This window comes from Schistocerca gregaria, unplaced genomic scaffold, assembly GCF_023897955.1.
Source record: "Schistocerca gregaria isolate iqSchGreg1 unplaced genomic scaffold, iqSchGreg1.2 ptg000431l, whole genome shotgun sequence".
Lineage (NCBI taxonomy): Eukaryota > Metazoa > Arthropoda > Insecta > Orthoptera > Acrididae > Schistocerca > Schistocerca gregaria.
Window position 1 is genome coordinate 180,412 of NW_026061857.1, and position 15,892 is coordinate 196,303.

General features: G+C 51.8%; 13 non-coding genes across 13 annotated transcripts; all 13 read left to right on the forward strand.

Annotated features, from left to right (window-relative positions):
• The first annotated feature begins 1,570 nt into the window (after window positions 1–1,570).
• On the forward strand, window positions 1,571–1,689 carry LOC126311565 (5S ribosomal RNA). The gene has a single exon (XR_007554696.1). It is a non-coding gene; the product is annotated as a 5S ribosomal RNA (ribosomal RNA).
• A 1,062-nt stretch (window positions 1,690–2,751) lies between these two features.
• LOC126311500 (5S ribosomal RNA) lies at window positions 2,752–2,870 on the forward strand. Its single transcript, XR_007554637.1, has one exon. It is a non-coding gene; the product is annotated as a 5S ribosomal RNA (ribosomal RNA).
• Window positions 2,871–3,932: 1,062 nt separating this feature from the next.
• On the forward strand, window positions 3,933–4,051 carry LOC126311475 (5S ribosomal RNA). The gene has a single exon (XR_007554614.1). It is a non-coding gene; the product is annotated as a 5S ribosomal RNA (ribosomal RNA).
• A 1,062-nt stretch (window positions 4,052–5,113) lies between these two features.
• Window positions 5,114–5,232, forward strand: LOC126311502 (5S ribosomal RNA). Its single transcript, XR_007554638.1, has one exon. It is a non-coding gene; the product is annotated as a 5S ribosomal RNA (ribosomal RNA).
• Window positions 5,233–6,294: 1,062 nt separating this feature from the next.
• On the forward strand, window positions 6,295–6,413 carry LOC126311503 (5S ribosomal RNA). The gene has a single exon (XR_007554639.1). It is a non-coding gene; the product is annotated as a 5S ribosomal RNA (ribosomal RNA).
• A 1,062-nt stretch (window positions 6,414–7,475) lies between these two features.
• On the forward strand, window positions 7,476–7,594 carry LOC126311487 (5S ribosomal RNA). Its single transcript, XR_007554625.1, has one exon. It is a non-coding gene; the product is annotated as a 5S ribosomal RNA (ribosomal RNA).
• A 1,062-nt stretch (window positions 7,595–8,656) lies between these two features.
• Window positions 8,657–8,775, forward strand: LOC126311499 (5S ribosomal RNA). Its single transcript, XR_007554636.1, has one exon. It is a non-coding gene; the product is annotated as a 5S ribosomal RNA (ribosomal RNA).
• A 1,052-nt stretch (window positions 8,776–9,827) lies between these two features.
• Window positions 9,828–9,946, forward strand: LOC126311541 (5S ribosomal RNA). The gene has a single exon (XR_007554674.1). It is a non-coding gene; the product is annotated as a 5S ribosomal RNA (ribosomal RNA).
• Window positions 9,947–11,008: 1,062 nt separating this feature from the next.
• Window positions 11,009–11,127, forward strand: LOC126311520 (5S ribosomal RNA). Its single transcript, XR_007554655.1, has one exon. It is a non-coding gene; the product is annotated as a 5S ribosomal RNA (ribosomal RNA).
• Window positions 11,128–12,199: 1,072 nt separating this feature from the next.
• On the forward strand, window positions 12,200–12,318 carry LOC126311598 (5S ribosomal RNA). Its single transcript, XR_007554726.1, has one exon. It is a non-coding gene; the product is annotated as a 5S ribosomal RNA (ribosomal RNA).
• Window positions 12,319–13,379: 1,061 nt separating this feature from the next.
• On the forward strand, window positions 13,380–13,498 carry LOC126311580 (5S ribosomal RNA). The gene has a single exon (XR_007554709.1). It is a non-coding gene; the product is annotated as a 5S ribosomal RNA (ribosomal RNA).
• A 1,062-nt stretch (window positions 13,499–14,560) lies between these two features.
• On the forward strand, window positions 14,561–14,679 carry LOC126311619 (5S ribosomal RNA). The gene has a single exon (XR_007554745.1). It is a non-coding gene; the product is annotated as a 5S ribosomal RNA (ribosomal RNA).
• Window positions 14,680–15,741: 1,062 nt separating this feature from the next.
• On the forward strand, window positions 15,742–15,860 carry LOC126311584 (5S ribosomal RNA). Its single transcript, XR_007554713.1, has one exon. It is a non-coding gene; the product is annotated as a 5S ribosomal RNA (ribosomal RNA).
• Window positions 15,861–15,892: the final 32 nt, after the last annotated feature.

A 15,892-nucleotide genomic window follows, 5' to 3' on the forward strand; every position in this document is an offset into this window, starting at 1 on the left:
AGGGAGGGGAACGATTGTGGATCATATGCCTGAGCGTTGTATTGAGGCCGAGAACGCTTAGAGACTGCTGGCGGCTGGCCGCCAGCAAGAGATGATGTACCACGCTTCATCGCGGGTCATCCGCCCTGATGCCACCTACTCCGACCAAGGGCCCTCCCCACGGGCGCCACCCAGCCTCAGCAACGACCACCTGGCGGGATGGCCATTGCCGGGAGTCCCGATGCCCCAAGGAGACAGGCATCTACTCCTTGGCATACGCGGGGAGTTAACGGCGCAGGCATCAGTAGAGCGATCCCTGTGTTGTCAGGGGGCTACAACCGACAGGGTACATGGCGGCCCCACCACAACGGACTGGCTACCGTGCTGGATTTCAGGTGAAATGTAGCCCATGATCGTCATTGGCGCATAAAGCGGCACAGCAGAGCAGACCGCAAAAACCGCACCCAAGAACAAAGCCACGCCCTAGAGATGGTGAGTGGGCGGGACAGCTATGCGACGACGACCAACCAAGCTAGAGATGGTAATGAGCGATGGACACATTGCACCTTGTAAGGCGCCCTTCCCCAATCAGCTCGCTCTTCGGAAGAATTTAGAAGATGGAGGTCAAACCCGGTAGGGGACCATCACATAAGGCCGAAACGTTTGAGACTCCTTTTAGTCGCATCTTACGACAGGCAGGAATACCGTGGGCCTATTCTTACCCCCGAACCCACAGGGGGGGATGTGCACTTGAAATGCGTCAGAGCGCTAAATTCCAAAAACTAAGTAATTAAATAAAAAACTAAAAAAACAGAAAATCAACTGTTCTGGTACGATCACCGACGATAAGCAACAACGTTAGTATTCGGATCGGTGACCGCCAGGGAACTCTGTAAAAGAGGGCTGGCAGGGGTAGCCAAAAAATGAAGACAGACAAAGTGTCTCTAGAAATAACAAGAGTATGACACGACAGGACTGTTCTGAAATACGCCAGGGCTTATAGTTTTGTAGCAGTGCACAATTGCATATTTGTAAACAAAAATTTATCTTTCGCCGCTAGAAGAGATGGATGCTTTGTCGAACCGCCTGTGTCTTGTGTCCGTGTTTTCGCACCTTTCCACGGCACGGCACAGCGCTGCACTAGTAGCTCCGAACGGCCGCACACGGCGCCTCGGACACGCCGGTCAGTCCGGCGCCAGTCTCGCAGATGTTTCTCGTGCTTGTGCTGTCATATGGACCACGACCCGAGCGGCAGCGAGCGGCAGTCGAGCAAAGTCGGGACAAGTCGGGACAGAAGTGGACAGCCGAGAATGCACCGTGCGAATTACGCAAATATCTGGAAGCGCGACGCGTGTCAGGCAGGTGTGAACGCTTCCCTCGGTCCAGCAGGACACTGCCACACCCCGCGCAGTCCACCCGCCGCCCGGCCGCGCGCAAGACCTGCGCTGGATAACAATAACAAGGTGCGTCTCCCGCGAGTGTCGAGGTGGAAGGACGTGCTTTGCGTCAAATGTGCCACCGAAAATGGCGATTGCGTGTGTTGGGAGGAGAGGCGAAGGCTTCTTCTGCCGTGCGGCTACAGTATAAGGACGCCAACGGCCATACCATGTTCAATACACCGGTTCTCGTCCGATCACCGAAGTTAAGCAACATCGGGCCCGGTTAGTACTTGGATGGGTGACCGCCTGGGAACACCGGGTGCTGTTGGCTCTCTCTCTTCTTTTAAATTTCATGTCACTACACCTGGCAGCCCTCTTTTCATACTAACTCTCAGGTGCGACAAAGATGCTCCCACAAGCATTTTAAACTACTGTATTAAACGTAAGATGCGAAATTACAGTAATGAACTCAGTTTGAGCAAGAATGCGCCAAGGAAGGGTGGTAGGAACTCCTTGAAAGTAACGAAACACTGCGAATCGACAGATGTGCACTTGAAATGCGTCAGAGCGCTAAATTCCAAAAACTAAGTAATTAAATAAAAAACTAAAAAAACAGAAAATCAACTGTTCTGGTACGATCACCGACGATAAGCAACAACGTTAGTATTCGGATCGGTGACCGCCAGGGAACTCTGGAAAAGAGGGCTGGCAGGGGTAGCCAAAAAATGAAGACAGACAAAGTGTCTCTAGAAATAACAAGAGTATGACACGACAGGACTGTTCTGAAATACGCCAGGGCTTATAGTTTTGTAGCAGTGCACAATTGCATATTTGTAAACAAAAATTTATCTTTCGCCGCTAGAAGAGATGGATGCTTTGTCGAACCGCCTGTGTCTTGTGTCCGTGTTTTCGCACCTTTCCACGGCACGGCACAGCGCTGCACTAGTAGCTCCGAACGGCCGCACACGGCGCCTCGGACACGCCGGTCAGTCCGGCGCCAGTCTCGCAGATGTTTCTCGTGCTTGTGCTGTCATATGGACCACGACCCGAGCGGCAGCGAGCGGCAGTCGAGCAAAGTCGGGACAAGTCGGGACAGAAGTGGACAGCCGAGAATGCACCGTGCGAATTACGCAAATATCTGGAAGCGCGACGCGTGTCAGGCAGGTGAGAACGCTTCCCTCGGTCCAGCAGGACACTGCTACACCCCGCGCAGTCCACCCGCCGCCCGGCCGCGCGCAAGACCTGTGCTGGATAACAATAACAAGGTGCGTCTCCCGCGAGTGTCGAGGTGGAAGGACGTGCTTTGCGTCAAATGTGCCACCGAAAATGGCGATTGCGTGTGTTGGGAGGAGAGGCGAAGGCTTCTTCTGCCGTGCGGCTACAGTATAAGGACGCCAACGGCCATACCATGTTGAATACACCGGTTCTCGTCCGATCACCGAAGTTAAGCAACATCGGGCCCGGTTAGTACTTGGATGGGTGACCGCCTGGGAACACCGGGTGCTGTTGGCTCTCTCTCTTCTTTTAAATTTCATGTCACTACACCTGGCAGCCCTCTTTTCATACTAACTCTCAGGTGCGACAAAGATGCTCCCACAAGCATTTTAAACTACTGTATTAAACGTAAGATGCGAAATTACAGTAATGAACTCAGTTTGAGCAAGAATGCGCCAAGGAAGGGTGGTAGGAACTCCTTGAAAGTAACGAAACACTGCGAATCGACAGATGTGCACTTGAAATGCGTCAGAGCGCTAAATTCCAAAAACTAAGTAATTAAATAAAAAACTAAAAAAACAGAAAATCAACTGTTCTGGTACGATCACCGACGATAAGCAACAACGTTAGTATTCGGATCGGTGACCGCCAAGGAACTCTGGAAAAGAGGGCTGGCAGGGGTAGCCAAAAAATGAAGACAGACAAAGTGTCTCTAGAAATAACAAGAGTATGACACGACAGGACTGTTCTGAAATACGCCAGGGCTTATAGTTTTGTAGCAGTGCACAATTGCATATTTGTAAACAAAAATTTATCTTTCGCCGCTAGAAGAGATGGATGCTTTGTCGAACCGCCTGTGTCTTGTGTCCGTGTTTTCGCACCTTTCCACGGCACGGTACAGCGCTGCACTAGTAGCTCCGAACGGCCGCACACGGCGCCTCGGACACGCCGGTCAGTCCGGCGCCAGTCTCGCAGATGTTTCTCGTGCTTGTGCTGTCATATGGACCACGACCCGAGCGGCAGCGAGCGGCAGTCGAGCAAAGTCGGGACAAGTCGGGACAGAAGTGGACAGCCGAGGATGCACCGTGCGAATTACGCAAATATCTGGAAGCGCGACGCGTGTCAGGCAGGTGAGAACGCTTCCCTCGGTCCAGCAGGACACTGCCACACCCCGCGCAGTCCACCCGCCGCCCGGCCGCGCGCAAGACCTGCGCTGGATAACAATAACAAGGTGCGTCTCCCGCGAGTGTCGAGGTGGAAGGACGTGCTTTGCGTCATATGTGCCACCGAAAATGGCGATTGCGTGTGTTGGGAGGAGAGGCGAAGGCTTCTTCTGCCGTGCGGCTACAGTATAAGGACGCCAACGGCCATACCATGTTGAATACACCGGTTCTCGTCCGATCACCGAAGTTAAGCAACATCGGGCCCGGTTAGTACTTGGATGGGTGACCGCCTGGGAACACCAGGTGCTGTTGGCTCTCTCTCTTCTTTTAAATTTCATGTCACTACACCTGGCAGCCCTCTTTTCATACTAACTCTCAGGTGCGACAAAGATGCTCCCACAAGCATTTTAAACTACTGTATTAAACGTAAGATGCGAAATTACAGTAATGAACTCAGTTTGAGCAAGAATGCGCCAAGGAAGGGTGGTAGGAACTCCTTGAAAGTAACGAAACACTGCGAATCGACAGATGTGCACTTGAAATGCGTCAGAGCGCTAAATTCCAAAAACTAAGTAATTAAATAAAAAACTAAAAAAACAGAAAATCAACTGTTCTGGTACGATCACCGACGATAAGCAACAACGTTAGTATTCGGATCGGTGACCGCCAGGGAACTCTGGAAAAGAGGGCTGGCAGGGGTAGCCAAAAAATGAAGACAGACAAAGTGTCTCTAGAAATAACAAGAGTATGACACGACAGGACTGTTCTGAAATACGCCAGGGCTTATAGTTTTGTAGCAGTGCACAATTGCATATTTGTAAACGAAAATTTATCTTTCGCCGCTAGAAGAGATGGATGCTTTGTCGAACCGCCTGTGTCTTGTGTCCGTGTTTTCGCACCTTTCCACGGCACGGCACAGCGCTGCACTAGTAGCTCCGAACGGCCGCACACGGCGCCTCGGACACGCCGGTCAGTCCGGCGCCAGTCTCGCAAATGTTTCTCGTGCTTGTGCTGTCATATGGACCACGACCCGAGCGGCAGCGAGCGGCAGTCGAGCAAAGTCGGGACAAGTCGGGACAGAAGTGGACAGCCGAGAATGCACCGTGCGAATTACGCAAATATCTGGAAGCGCGACGCGTGTCAGGCAGGTGAGAACGCTTCCCTCGGTCCAGCAGGACACTGCCACACCCCGCGCAGTCCACCCGCCGCCCGGCCGCGCGCAAGACCTGCGCTGGATAACAATAACAAGGTGCGTCTCCCGCGAGTGTCGAGGTGGAAGGACGTGCTTTGCGTCAAATGTGCCACCGAAAATGGCGATTGCGTGTGTTGGGAGGAGAGGCGAAGGCTTCTTCTGCCGTGCGGCTACAGTATAAGGACGCCAACGGCCATACCATGTTGAATACACCGGTTCTCGTCCGATCACCGAAGTTAAGCAACATCGGGCCCGGTTAGTACTTGGATGGGTGACCGCCTGGGAACACCGGGTGCTGTTGGCTCTCTCTCTTCTTTTAAATTTCATGTCACTACACCTGGCAGCCCTCTTTTCATACTAACTCTCAGGTGCGACAAAGATGCTCCCACAAGCATTTTAAACTACTGTATTAAACGTAAGATGCGAAATTACAGTAATGAACTCAGTTTGATCAAGAATGCGCCAAGGAAGGGTGGTAGGAACTCCTTGAAAGTAACGAAACACTGCGAATCGACAGATGTGCACTTGAAATGCGTCAGAGCGCTAAATTCCAAAAACTAAGTAATTAAATAAAAAACTAAAAAAACAGAAAATCAACTGTTCTGGTACGATCACCGACGATAAGCAACAACGTTAGTATTCGGATCGGTGACCGCCAGGGAACTCTGGAAAAGAGGGCTGGCAGGGGTAGCCAAAAAATGAAGACAGACAAAGTGTCTCTAGAAATAACAAGAGTATGACACGACAGGACTGTTCTGAAATACGCCAGGGCTTATAGTTTTGTAGCAGTGCACAATTGCATATTTGTAAACAAAAATTTATCTTTCGCCGCTAGAAGAGATGGATGCTTTGTCGAACCGCCTGTGTCTTGTGTCCGTGTTTTCGCACCTTTCCACGGCACGGTACAGCGCTGCACTAGTAGCTCCGAACGGCCGCACACGGCGCCTCGGACACGCCGGTCAGTCCGGCGCCAGTCTCGCAGATGTTTCTCGTGCTTGTGCTGTCATATGGACCACGACCCGAGCGGCAGCGAGCGGCAGTCGAGCAAAGTCGGGACAAGTCGGGACAGAAGTGGACAGCCGAGGATGCACCGTGCGAATTACGCAAATATCTGGAAGCGCGACGCGTGTCAGGCAGGTGAGAACGCTTCCCTCGGTCCAGCAGGACACTGCCACACCCCGCGCAGTCCACCCGCCGCCCGGCCGCGCGCAAGACCTGCGCTGGATAACAATAACAAGGTGCGTCTCCCGCGAGTGTCGAGGTGGAAGGACGTGCTTTGCGTCATATGTGCCACCGAAAATGGCGATTGCGTGTGTTGGGAGGAGAGGCGAAGGCTTCTTCTGCCGTGCGGCTACAGTATAAGGACGCCAACGGCCATACCATGTTGAATACACCGGTTCTCGTCCGATCACCGAAGTTAAGCAACATCGGGCCCGGTTAGTACTTGGATGGGTGACCGCCTGGGAACACCGGGTGCTGTTGGCTCTCTCTCTTCTTTTAAATTTCATGTCACTACACCTGGCAGCCCACTTTTCATACTAACTCTCAGGTGCGACAAAGATGCTCCCACAAGCATTTTAAACTACTGTATTAAACGTAAGATGCGAAATTACAGTAATGAACTCAGTTTGAGCAAGAATGCGCCAAGGAAGGGTGGTAGGAACTCCTTGAAAGTAACGAAACACTGCGAATCGACAGATGTGCACTTGAAATGCGTCAGAGCGCTAAATTCCAAAAACTAAGTAATTAAATAAAAAACTAAAAAAACAGAAAATCAACTGTTCTGGTACGATCACCGACGATAAGCAACAACGTTAGTATTCGGATCGGTGACCGCCAGGGAACTCTGGAAAAGAGGGCTGGCAGGGGTAGCCAAAAAATGAAGACAGACAAAGTGTCTCTAGAAATAACAAGAGTATGACACGACAGGACTGTTCTGAAATACGCCAGGGCTTATAGTTTTGTAGCAGTGCACAATTGCATATTTGTAAACAAAAATTTATCTTTCGCCGCTAGAAGAGATGGATGCTTTGTCGAACCGCCTGTGTCTTGTGTCCGTGTTTTCGCACCTTTCCACGGCACGGCACAGCGCTGCACTAGTAGCTCCGAACGGCCGCACACGGCGCCTCGGACACGCCGGTCAGTCCGGCGCCAGTCTCGCAGATGTTTCTCGTGCTTGTGCTGTCATATGGACCACAACCCGAGCGGCAGCGAGCGGCAGTCGAGCAAAGTCGGGACAAGTCGGGACAGAAGTGGACAGCCGAGAATGCACCGTGCGAATTACGCAAATATCTGGAAGCGCGACGCGTGTCAGGCAGGTGAGAACGCTTCCCTCGGTCCAGCAGGACACTGCCACACCCCGCGCAGTCCACCCGCCGCCCGGCCGCGCGCAAGACCTGCGCTGGATAACAATAACAAGGTGCGTCTCCCGCGAGTGTCGAGGTGGAAGGACGTGCTTTGCGTCAAATGTGCCACCGAAAATGGCGATTGCGTGTGTTGGGAGGAGAGGCGAAGGCTTCTTCTGCCGTGCGGCTACAGTATAAGGATGCCAACGGCCATACCATGTTGAATACACCGGTTCTCGTCCGATCACCGAAGTTAAGCAACATCGGGCCCGGTTAGTACTTGGATGGGTGACCGCCTGGGAACACCAGGTGCTGTTGGCTCTCTCTCTTCTTTTAAATTTCATGTCACTACACCTGGCAGCCCTCTTTTCATACTAACTCTCAGGTGCGACAAAGATGCTCCCACAAGCATTTTAAACTACTGTATTAAACGTAAGATGCGAAATTACAGTAATGAACTCAGTTTGAGCAAGAATGCGCCAAGGAAGGGTGGTAGGAACTCCTTGAAAGTAACGAAACACTGCGAATCGACAGATGTGCACTTGAAATGCGTCAGAGCGCTAAATTCCAAAAACTAAGTAATTAAATAAAAAACTAAAAAAACAGAAAATCAACTGTTCTGGTACGATCACCGACGATAAGCAACAACGTTAGTATTCGGATCGGTGACCGCCAGGGAACTCTGGAAAAGAGGGCTGGCAGGGGTAGCCAAAAAATGAAGACAGACAAAGTGTCTCTAGAAATAACAAGAGTATGACACGACAGGACTGTTCTGAAATACGCCAGGGCTTATAGTTTTGTAGCAGTGCACAATTGCATATTTGTAAACAAAAATTTATCTTTCGCCGCTAGAAGAGATGGATGCTTTGTCGAACCGCCTGTGTCTTGTGTCCGTGTTTTCGCACCTTTCCACGGCACGGCACAGCGCTGCACTAGTAGCTCCGAACGGCCGCACACGGCGCCTCGGACACGCCGGTCAGTCCGGCGCCAGTCTCGCAGATGTTTCTCGTGCTTGTGCTGTCATATGGACCACGACCCGAGCGGCAGCGAGCGGCAGTCGAGCAAAGTCGGGACAAGTCGGGACAGAAGTGGACAGCCGAGAATGCACCGTGCGAATTACGCAAATATCTGGAAGCGCGACGCGTGTCAGGCAGGTGAGAACGCTTCCCTCGGTCCAGCAGGACACTGCCACACCCCGCGCAGTCCACCCGCCGCCCGGCCGCGCGCAAGACCTGCGCTGGATAACAATAACAAGGTGCGTCTCCCGCGAGTGTCGAGGTGGAAGGACGTGCTTTGCGTCAAATGTGCCACCGAAAATGGCGATTGCGTGTGTTGGGAGGAGAGGCGAAGGCTTCTTCTGCCGTGCGGCTACAGTATAAGGACGCCAACGGCCATACCATGTTGAATACACCGGTTCTCGTCCGATCACCGAAGTTAAGCAACATCGGGCCCGGTTAGTACTTGGATGGGTGACCGCCTGGGAACACCAGGTGCTGTTGGCTCTCTCTCTTCTTTTAAATTTCATGTCACTACACCTGGCAGCCCTCTTTTCATACTAACTCTCAGGTGCGACAAAGATGCTCCCACAAGCATTTTAAACTACTGTATTAAACGTAAGATGCGAAATTACAGTAATGAACTCAGTTTGAGCAAGAATGCGCCAAGGAAGGGTGGTAGGAACTCCTTGAAAGTAACGAAACACTGCGAATCGACAGATGTGCACTTGAAATGCGTCAGAGCGCTAAATTCCAAAAACTAAGTAATTAAATAAAAAACTAAAAAAACAGAAAATCAACTGTTCTGGTACGATCACCGACGATAAGCAACAACGTTAGTATTCGGATCGGTGACCGCCAGGGAACTCTGGAAAAGAGGGCTGGCAGGGGTAGCCAAAAAATGAAGACAGACAAAGTGTCTCTAGAAATAACAAGAGTATGACACGACAGGACTGTTCTGAAATACGCCAGGGCTTATAGTTTTGTAGCAGTGCACAATTGCATATTTGTAAACAAAAATTTATCTTTCGCCGCTAGAAGAGATGGATGCTTTGTCGAACCGCCTGTGTCTTGTGTCCGTGTTTTCGCACCTTTCCACGGCACGGCACAGCGCTGCACTAGTAGCTCCGAACGGCCGCACACGGCGCCTCGGACACGCCGGTCAGTCCGGCGCCAGTCTCGCAGATGTTTCTCGTGCTTGTGCTGTCATATGGACCACGACCCGAGCGGCAGCGAGCGGCAGTCGAGCAAAGTCGGGACAGAAGTGGACAGCCGAGAATGCACCGTGCGAATTACGCAAATATCTGGAAGCGCGACGCGTGTCAGGCAGGTGAGAACGCTTCCCTCGGTCCAGCAGGACACTGCCACACCCCGCGCAGTCCACCCGCCGCCCGGCCGCGCGCAAGACCTGCGCTGGATAACAATAACAAGGTGCGTCTCCCGCGAGTGTCGAGGTGGAAGGACGTGCTTTGCGTCAAATGTGCCACCGAAAATGGCGATTGCGTGTGTTGGGAGGAGAGGCGAAGGCTTCTTCTGCCGTGCGGCTACAGTATAAGGACGCCAACGGCCATACCATGTTGAATACACCGGTTCTCGTCCGATCACCGAAGTTAAGCAACATCGGGCCCGGTTAGTACTTGGATAGGTGACCACCTGGGAACACCAGGTGCTGTTGGCTCTCTCTCTTCTTTTAAATTTCATGTCACTACACCTGGCAGCCCTCTTTTCATACTAACTCTCAGGTGCGACAAAGATGCTCCCACAAGCATTTTAAACTACTGTATTAAACGTAAGATGCGAAATTACAGTAATGAACTCAGTTTGAGCAAGAATGCGCCAAGGAAGGGTGGTAGGAACTCCTTGAAAGTAACGAAACACTGCGAATCGACAGATGTGCACTTGAAATGCGTCAGAGCGCTAAATTCCAAAAACTAAGTAATTAAATAAAAAACTAAAAAAACAGAAAATCAACTGATCTGGTACGATCACCGACGATAAGCAACAACGTTAGTATTCGGATCGGTGACCGCCAGGGAACTCTGGAAAAAAGGGCTGGCAGGGGTAGCCAAAAAATGAAGACAGACACAGTGTTTCTAGAAATAACAAGAGTATGACACGACAGGACTGTTCTGAAATACGCCAGGGCTTATAGTTTTGTAGCAGTGCACAATTGCATATTTGTAAACAAAAATTTATCTTTCGCCGCTAGAAGAGATGGATGCTTTGTCGAACCGCCTGTGTCTTGTGTCCGTGTTTTCGCACCTTTCCACGGCACGGCACAGCGCTGCACTAGTAGCTCCGAACGGCCGCACACGGCGCCTCGGACACGCCGGTCAGTCCGGCGCCAGTCTCGCAGATGTTTCTCGTGCTTGTGCTGTCATATGGACCACGACCCGAGCGGCAGCGAGCGGCAGTCGAGCAAAGTCGGGACAAGTCGGGACAGAAGTGGACAGCCGAGAATGCACCGTGCGAATTACGCAAATATCTGGAAGCGCGACGCGTGTCAGGCAGGTGAGAACGCTTCCCTCGGTCCAGCAGGACACTGCCACACCCCGCGCAGTCCACCCGCCGCCCGGCCGCGCGCAACACCTGCGCTGGATAACAATAACAAGGTGCGTCTCCCGCGAGTGTCGAGGTGGAAGGACGTGCTTTGCGTCAAATGTGCCACCGAAAATGGCGATTGCGTGTGTTGGGAGGAGAGGCGAAGGCTTCTTCTGCCGTGCGGCTACAGTATAAGGACGCCAACGGCCATGCCATGTTGAATACACCGGTTCTCGTCCGATCACCGAAGTTAAGCAACATCGGGCCCGGTTAGTACTTGGATGGGTGACCGCCTGGGAACACCGGGTGCTGTTGGCTCTCTCTCTTCTTTTAAATTTAATGTCATTACACCTGGCAGCCCTCTTTTCGTACTAACTCTCAGGTGCGACAAAGATGCTCCCACAAGCATTTTAAACTACTGTATTAAACGTAAGATGCGAAATTACAGTAATGAACTCAGTTTGAGCAAGAATGCGCCAAGGAAGGGTGGTAGGAACTCCTTGAAAGTAACGAAACACTGCGAATCGACAGATGTGCACTTGAAATGCGTCAGAGCGCTAAATTCCAAAAACGAAGTAATTAAATAAAAAACTAAAAAAACAGAAAATCAACTGTTCTGGTACGATCACCGACGGTAAGCAACAACGTTAGTATTCGGATCGGTGACCGCCAGGGAACTCTGGAAAAGAAGGCTGGCAGGGGTAGCCAAAAAATGAAGACAGACAAAGTGTCTCTAGAAATAACAAGAGTATGACACGACAGGACTGTTCTGAAATACGCCAGCGCTTATAGTTTTGTAGCAGTGCACAATTGCATATTTGCAAACAAAAATTTATCTTTCGCCGCTAGAAGAGATGGATGCTTTGTCGAACCGCCTGTGTCTTGTGTCCGTGTTTTCGCACCTTTCCACGGCACGGCACAGCGCTGCACTAGTAGCTCCGAACGGCCGCACACGGCGCCTCGGACACGCCGGTCAGTCCGGCGCCAGTCTCGCAGATGTTTCTCGTGCTTGTGCTGTCATATGGACCACGACCCGAGCGGCAGCGAGCGGCAGTCGAGCAAAGTCGGGACAAGTCGGGACAAGTCGGGACGGAAGGGGACAGCCGAGAATGCACCATGCGAATTACGCAAATATCTGGAAGCGCGACGCGTGTCAGGCAGGTGAGAACGCTTCCCTCGGTCCAGCAGGACACTGCCACACCCCGCGCAGTCCACCCGCCGCCCGGCCGCGCGCAAGACCTGCGCTGGATAACAATAACAAGGTGCGTCTCCCGCGAGTGTCGAGGTGGAAGGACGTGCTTTGCGTCAAATGTGCCACCGAAAATGGCGATTGCGTGTGTTGGGAGGAGAGGCGAAGGCTTCTTCTGCCGTGCGGCTACAGTATAAGGACGCCAACGGCCATGCCATGTTGAATACACCGGTTCTCGTCCGATCACCGAAGTTAAGCAACATCGGGCCCGGTAGGTACTTGGATGGGTGACCGCCTGGGAACACCGGGTGCTGTTGGCTCTCTCTCTTCTTTTAAATTTCATGTCACTACACCTGGCAGCCCTCTTTTCGTACTAACTCTCAGGTGCGACAAAGATGCTCCCACAAGCATTTTAAACTACTGTATTAAACGTAAGATGCGAAATTACAGTAATGAACTCAGTTTGAGCAAGAATGCGCCAAGGAAGGGTGGTAGGAACTCCTTGAAAGTAGCGAAACACTGCGAATCAACAGATGTGCACTTGAAATGCGTCAGAGCGCTAAATTCCAAAAACTAAGTAATTAAATAAAAAACTAAAAAAACAGAAAATCAACTGTTCTGGTACGATCACCGACGATAAGCAACAACGTTAGTATTCGGATCGGTGACCGCCAGGGAACTCTGGAAAAGAGGGCTGGCAGGGGTAGCCAGAAAATGAAGACAGACAAAGTGTCTCTAGAAATAACAAGAGTATGACACGACAGGACTGTTCTGAAATACGCCAGCGCTTATAGTTTTGTAGCGGTGCACAATTGCATATTTGCAAACAAAAATTTATCTTTCGCCGCTAGAAGAGATGGATGCTTTGTCGAACCGCCTGTGTCTTGTGTCCGTGTTTTCGCACCTTTCCACGGCACGGCACAGCGCTGCACTAGTAGCTCCGAACGGCCGCACACGGCGCCTCGGACACGCCGGTCAGTCCGGCGCCAGTCTCGCAGATGTTTCTCGTGCTTGTGCTGTCATATGGACCACGACCCGAGCGGCAGCGAGCGGCAGTCGAGCAAAGTCGGGACAAGTCGGGACAGAAGTGGACAGCCGAGAATGCAGCGTGCGAATTACGCAAATATCTGGAAGCGCGACGCGTGTCAGGCAGGTGAGAACGCTTCCCTCGGTCCAGCAGGACACTGCCACACCCCGCGCAGTCCACCCGCCGCCCGGCCGCGCGCAAGACCTGCGCTGGATAACAATAACAAGGTGCGTCTCCGCGAGTGTCGAGGTGGAAGGACGTGCTTTGCGTCAAATGTGCCACCGAAAATGGCGATTGCGTGTGTTGGGAGGAGAGGCGAAGGCTTCTTCTGCCGTGCGGCTACAGTATAAGGACGCCAACGGCCATGCCATGTTGAATACACCGGTTCTCGTCCGATCACCAAAGTTAAGCAACATCGGGCCCGGTTAGTACTTGGATGGGTGACCGCCTGGGAACACCGGGTGCTGTTGGCTCTCTCTCTTCTTTTAAATTTCATGTCACTACACCTGGCAGCCCTCTTTTCGTACTAACTCTCAGGTGCGACAAAGATGCTCCCACAAGCATTTTAAACTACTGTATTAAACGTAAGATGCGAAATTACAGTAATGAACTCAGTTTGAACAAGAATGCGCCAAGGAAGGGTGGTAGGAACTCCTTGAAAGTAACGAAACACTGCGAATCGACAGATGTGCACTTGAAATGCGTGAGAGCGCTAAATTCCAAAAACTAAGTAATTAAATAAAAAACTAAAAAAACAGAAAATCAACTGTTCTGGTACGATCACCGACGATAAGCAACAACGTTAGTATTCGGATCGGTGACCGCCAGGGAACTCTGGAAAAGGGGGCTGGCAGGGGTAGCCAAAAAATGAAGACAGACAAAGAGTCTCTAGAAATAACAAGAGTATGACACGACAGGACTGTTCTGAAATACGCCAGGGCTTATAGTTTTGTAGCAGTGCACAATTGCATATTTGTAAACAAAAATTTATCTTTCGCCGCTAGAAGAGATGGATGCTTTGTCGAACCGCCTGTGTCTTGTGTCCGTGATTCCGCACCTTTCCACGGCACGGCACAGCGCTGCACTAGTAGCTCCGAACGGCCGCACACGGCGCCTCGGACACGCCGGTCAGTCCGGCGCCAGTCTCGCAGATGTTTCTCGTGCTTGTGCTGTCATATGGACCACGACCCGAGCGGCAGCGAGCTTCAGTCGAGCAAAGTCGGGACAAGTCGGGACAGAAGTGGACAGCCGAGAATGCACCGTGCGAATTACGCAAATATCTGGAAGCGCGATGCGTGTCAGGCAGGTGAGAACGCTTCCCTCGGTCCAGCAGGACACTGCCACACCCCGCGCAGTCCACCCGCCGCCCGGCCGCGCGCAAGACCTGCGCTGGATAACAATAACAAGGTGCGTCTCCCGCGAGTGTCGAGGTGGAAGGACGTGCTTTGCGTCAAATGTGCCACCGAAAATGGCGATTGCGTGTGTTGGGAGGAGAGGCGAAGGCTTCTTCTGCCGTGCGGCTACAGTATAAGGACGCCAACGGCCCTGCCATGTTGAATACACCGGTTCTCGTCCGATCACTGAAGTTAAGCAACATCGGGCCCGGTTAGTGCTTGGATGGGTGACCGCCTGGGAACACCGGGTGCTGTTGGCTCTCTCTCTTCTTTTAAATTTCATGTCACTACACCTGGCAGCCCTCTTTTCGTACTAACTCTCAGGTGCGACAAAGATGCTCCCACAAGCATTTTAAACTACTGTATTAAACGTAAGATGCGAAATTACAGTAATGAACTCAGTTTGAGCAAGAATGCGCCAAGGAAGGGTGGTAGGAACTCCTTGAAAGTAACGAAACACTGCGAATCGACAGATGTGCACTTGAAATGCGTCAGAGCGCTAAATTCCAAAAACTAAGTAATTAAATAAAAAACTAAAAAAACAGAAAATCAACTGTTCTGGTACGATCACCGACGATAAGCAACAACGTTAGTATTCGGATCGGTGACCGCCAGGGAACTCTGGAAAAGAGGGCTGGCAGGGGTAGCCAAAAAATGAAGACAGACAAAGTGTCTCTAGAAATAACAAGAGTATGACACGACAGGACTGTTCTGAAATACGCCAGGGCTTATAGTTTTGTAGCAGTGCACAATTGCATATTTGTAAACAAAAATTTATCTTTCGCCGCTAGAAGAGGTGGATGCTTTGTCGAACCGCCTGTGTCTTGTGTCCGTGTTTTCGCACCTTTCCACGGCACGGCACAGCGCTGCACTAGTAGCTCCGAACGGCCGCACACGGCGCCTCGGACACGCCGGTCAGTCCGGCGCCAGTCTCGCAGATGTTTCTCGTGCTTGTGCTGTCATATGGACCACGACCCGAGCGGCAGCGAGCGGCAGTCGAGCAAAGTCGGGACAAGTCGGGACAGAAGTGGACAGCCGAGAATGCACCGTGCGAATTACGCAAATATCTGGAAGCGCGACGCGTGTCAGGCAGGTGAGAACGCTTCCCTTGGTGCAGCAGGACACTGCCACACCCCACGCAGTCCACCAGCCGCCCGGCCGCGCGCAAGACCTGCGCTGGATAACAATAACAAGGTGCGTCTCCCGCGAGTGTCGAGGTGGAAGGACGTGCTTTGCGTCAAATGTGCCACCGAAAATGGCGATTGCGTGTGTTGGGAGGAGAGGCGAAGGCTTCTTCTGCCGTGCGGCTACAGTATAAGGACGCCAACGGCCATACCATGTTGAATACACTGGTTCTCGTCCGATCACCGAAGTTAAGCAACATCGGGCCCGGTTAATACTTGGATGGGTGACCGCCTGGGAACACCGGGTGCTGTTGGCTCTCTCTCTCTTCTTTTAAATTTCATGTCACTA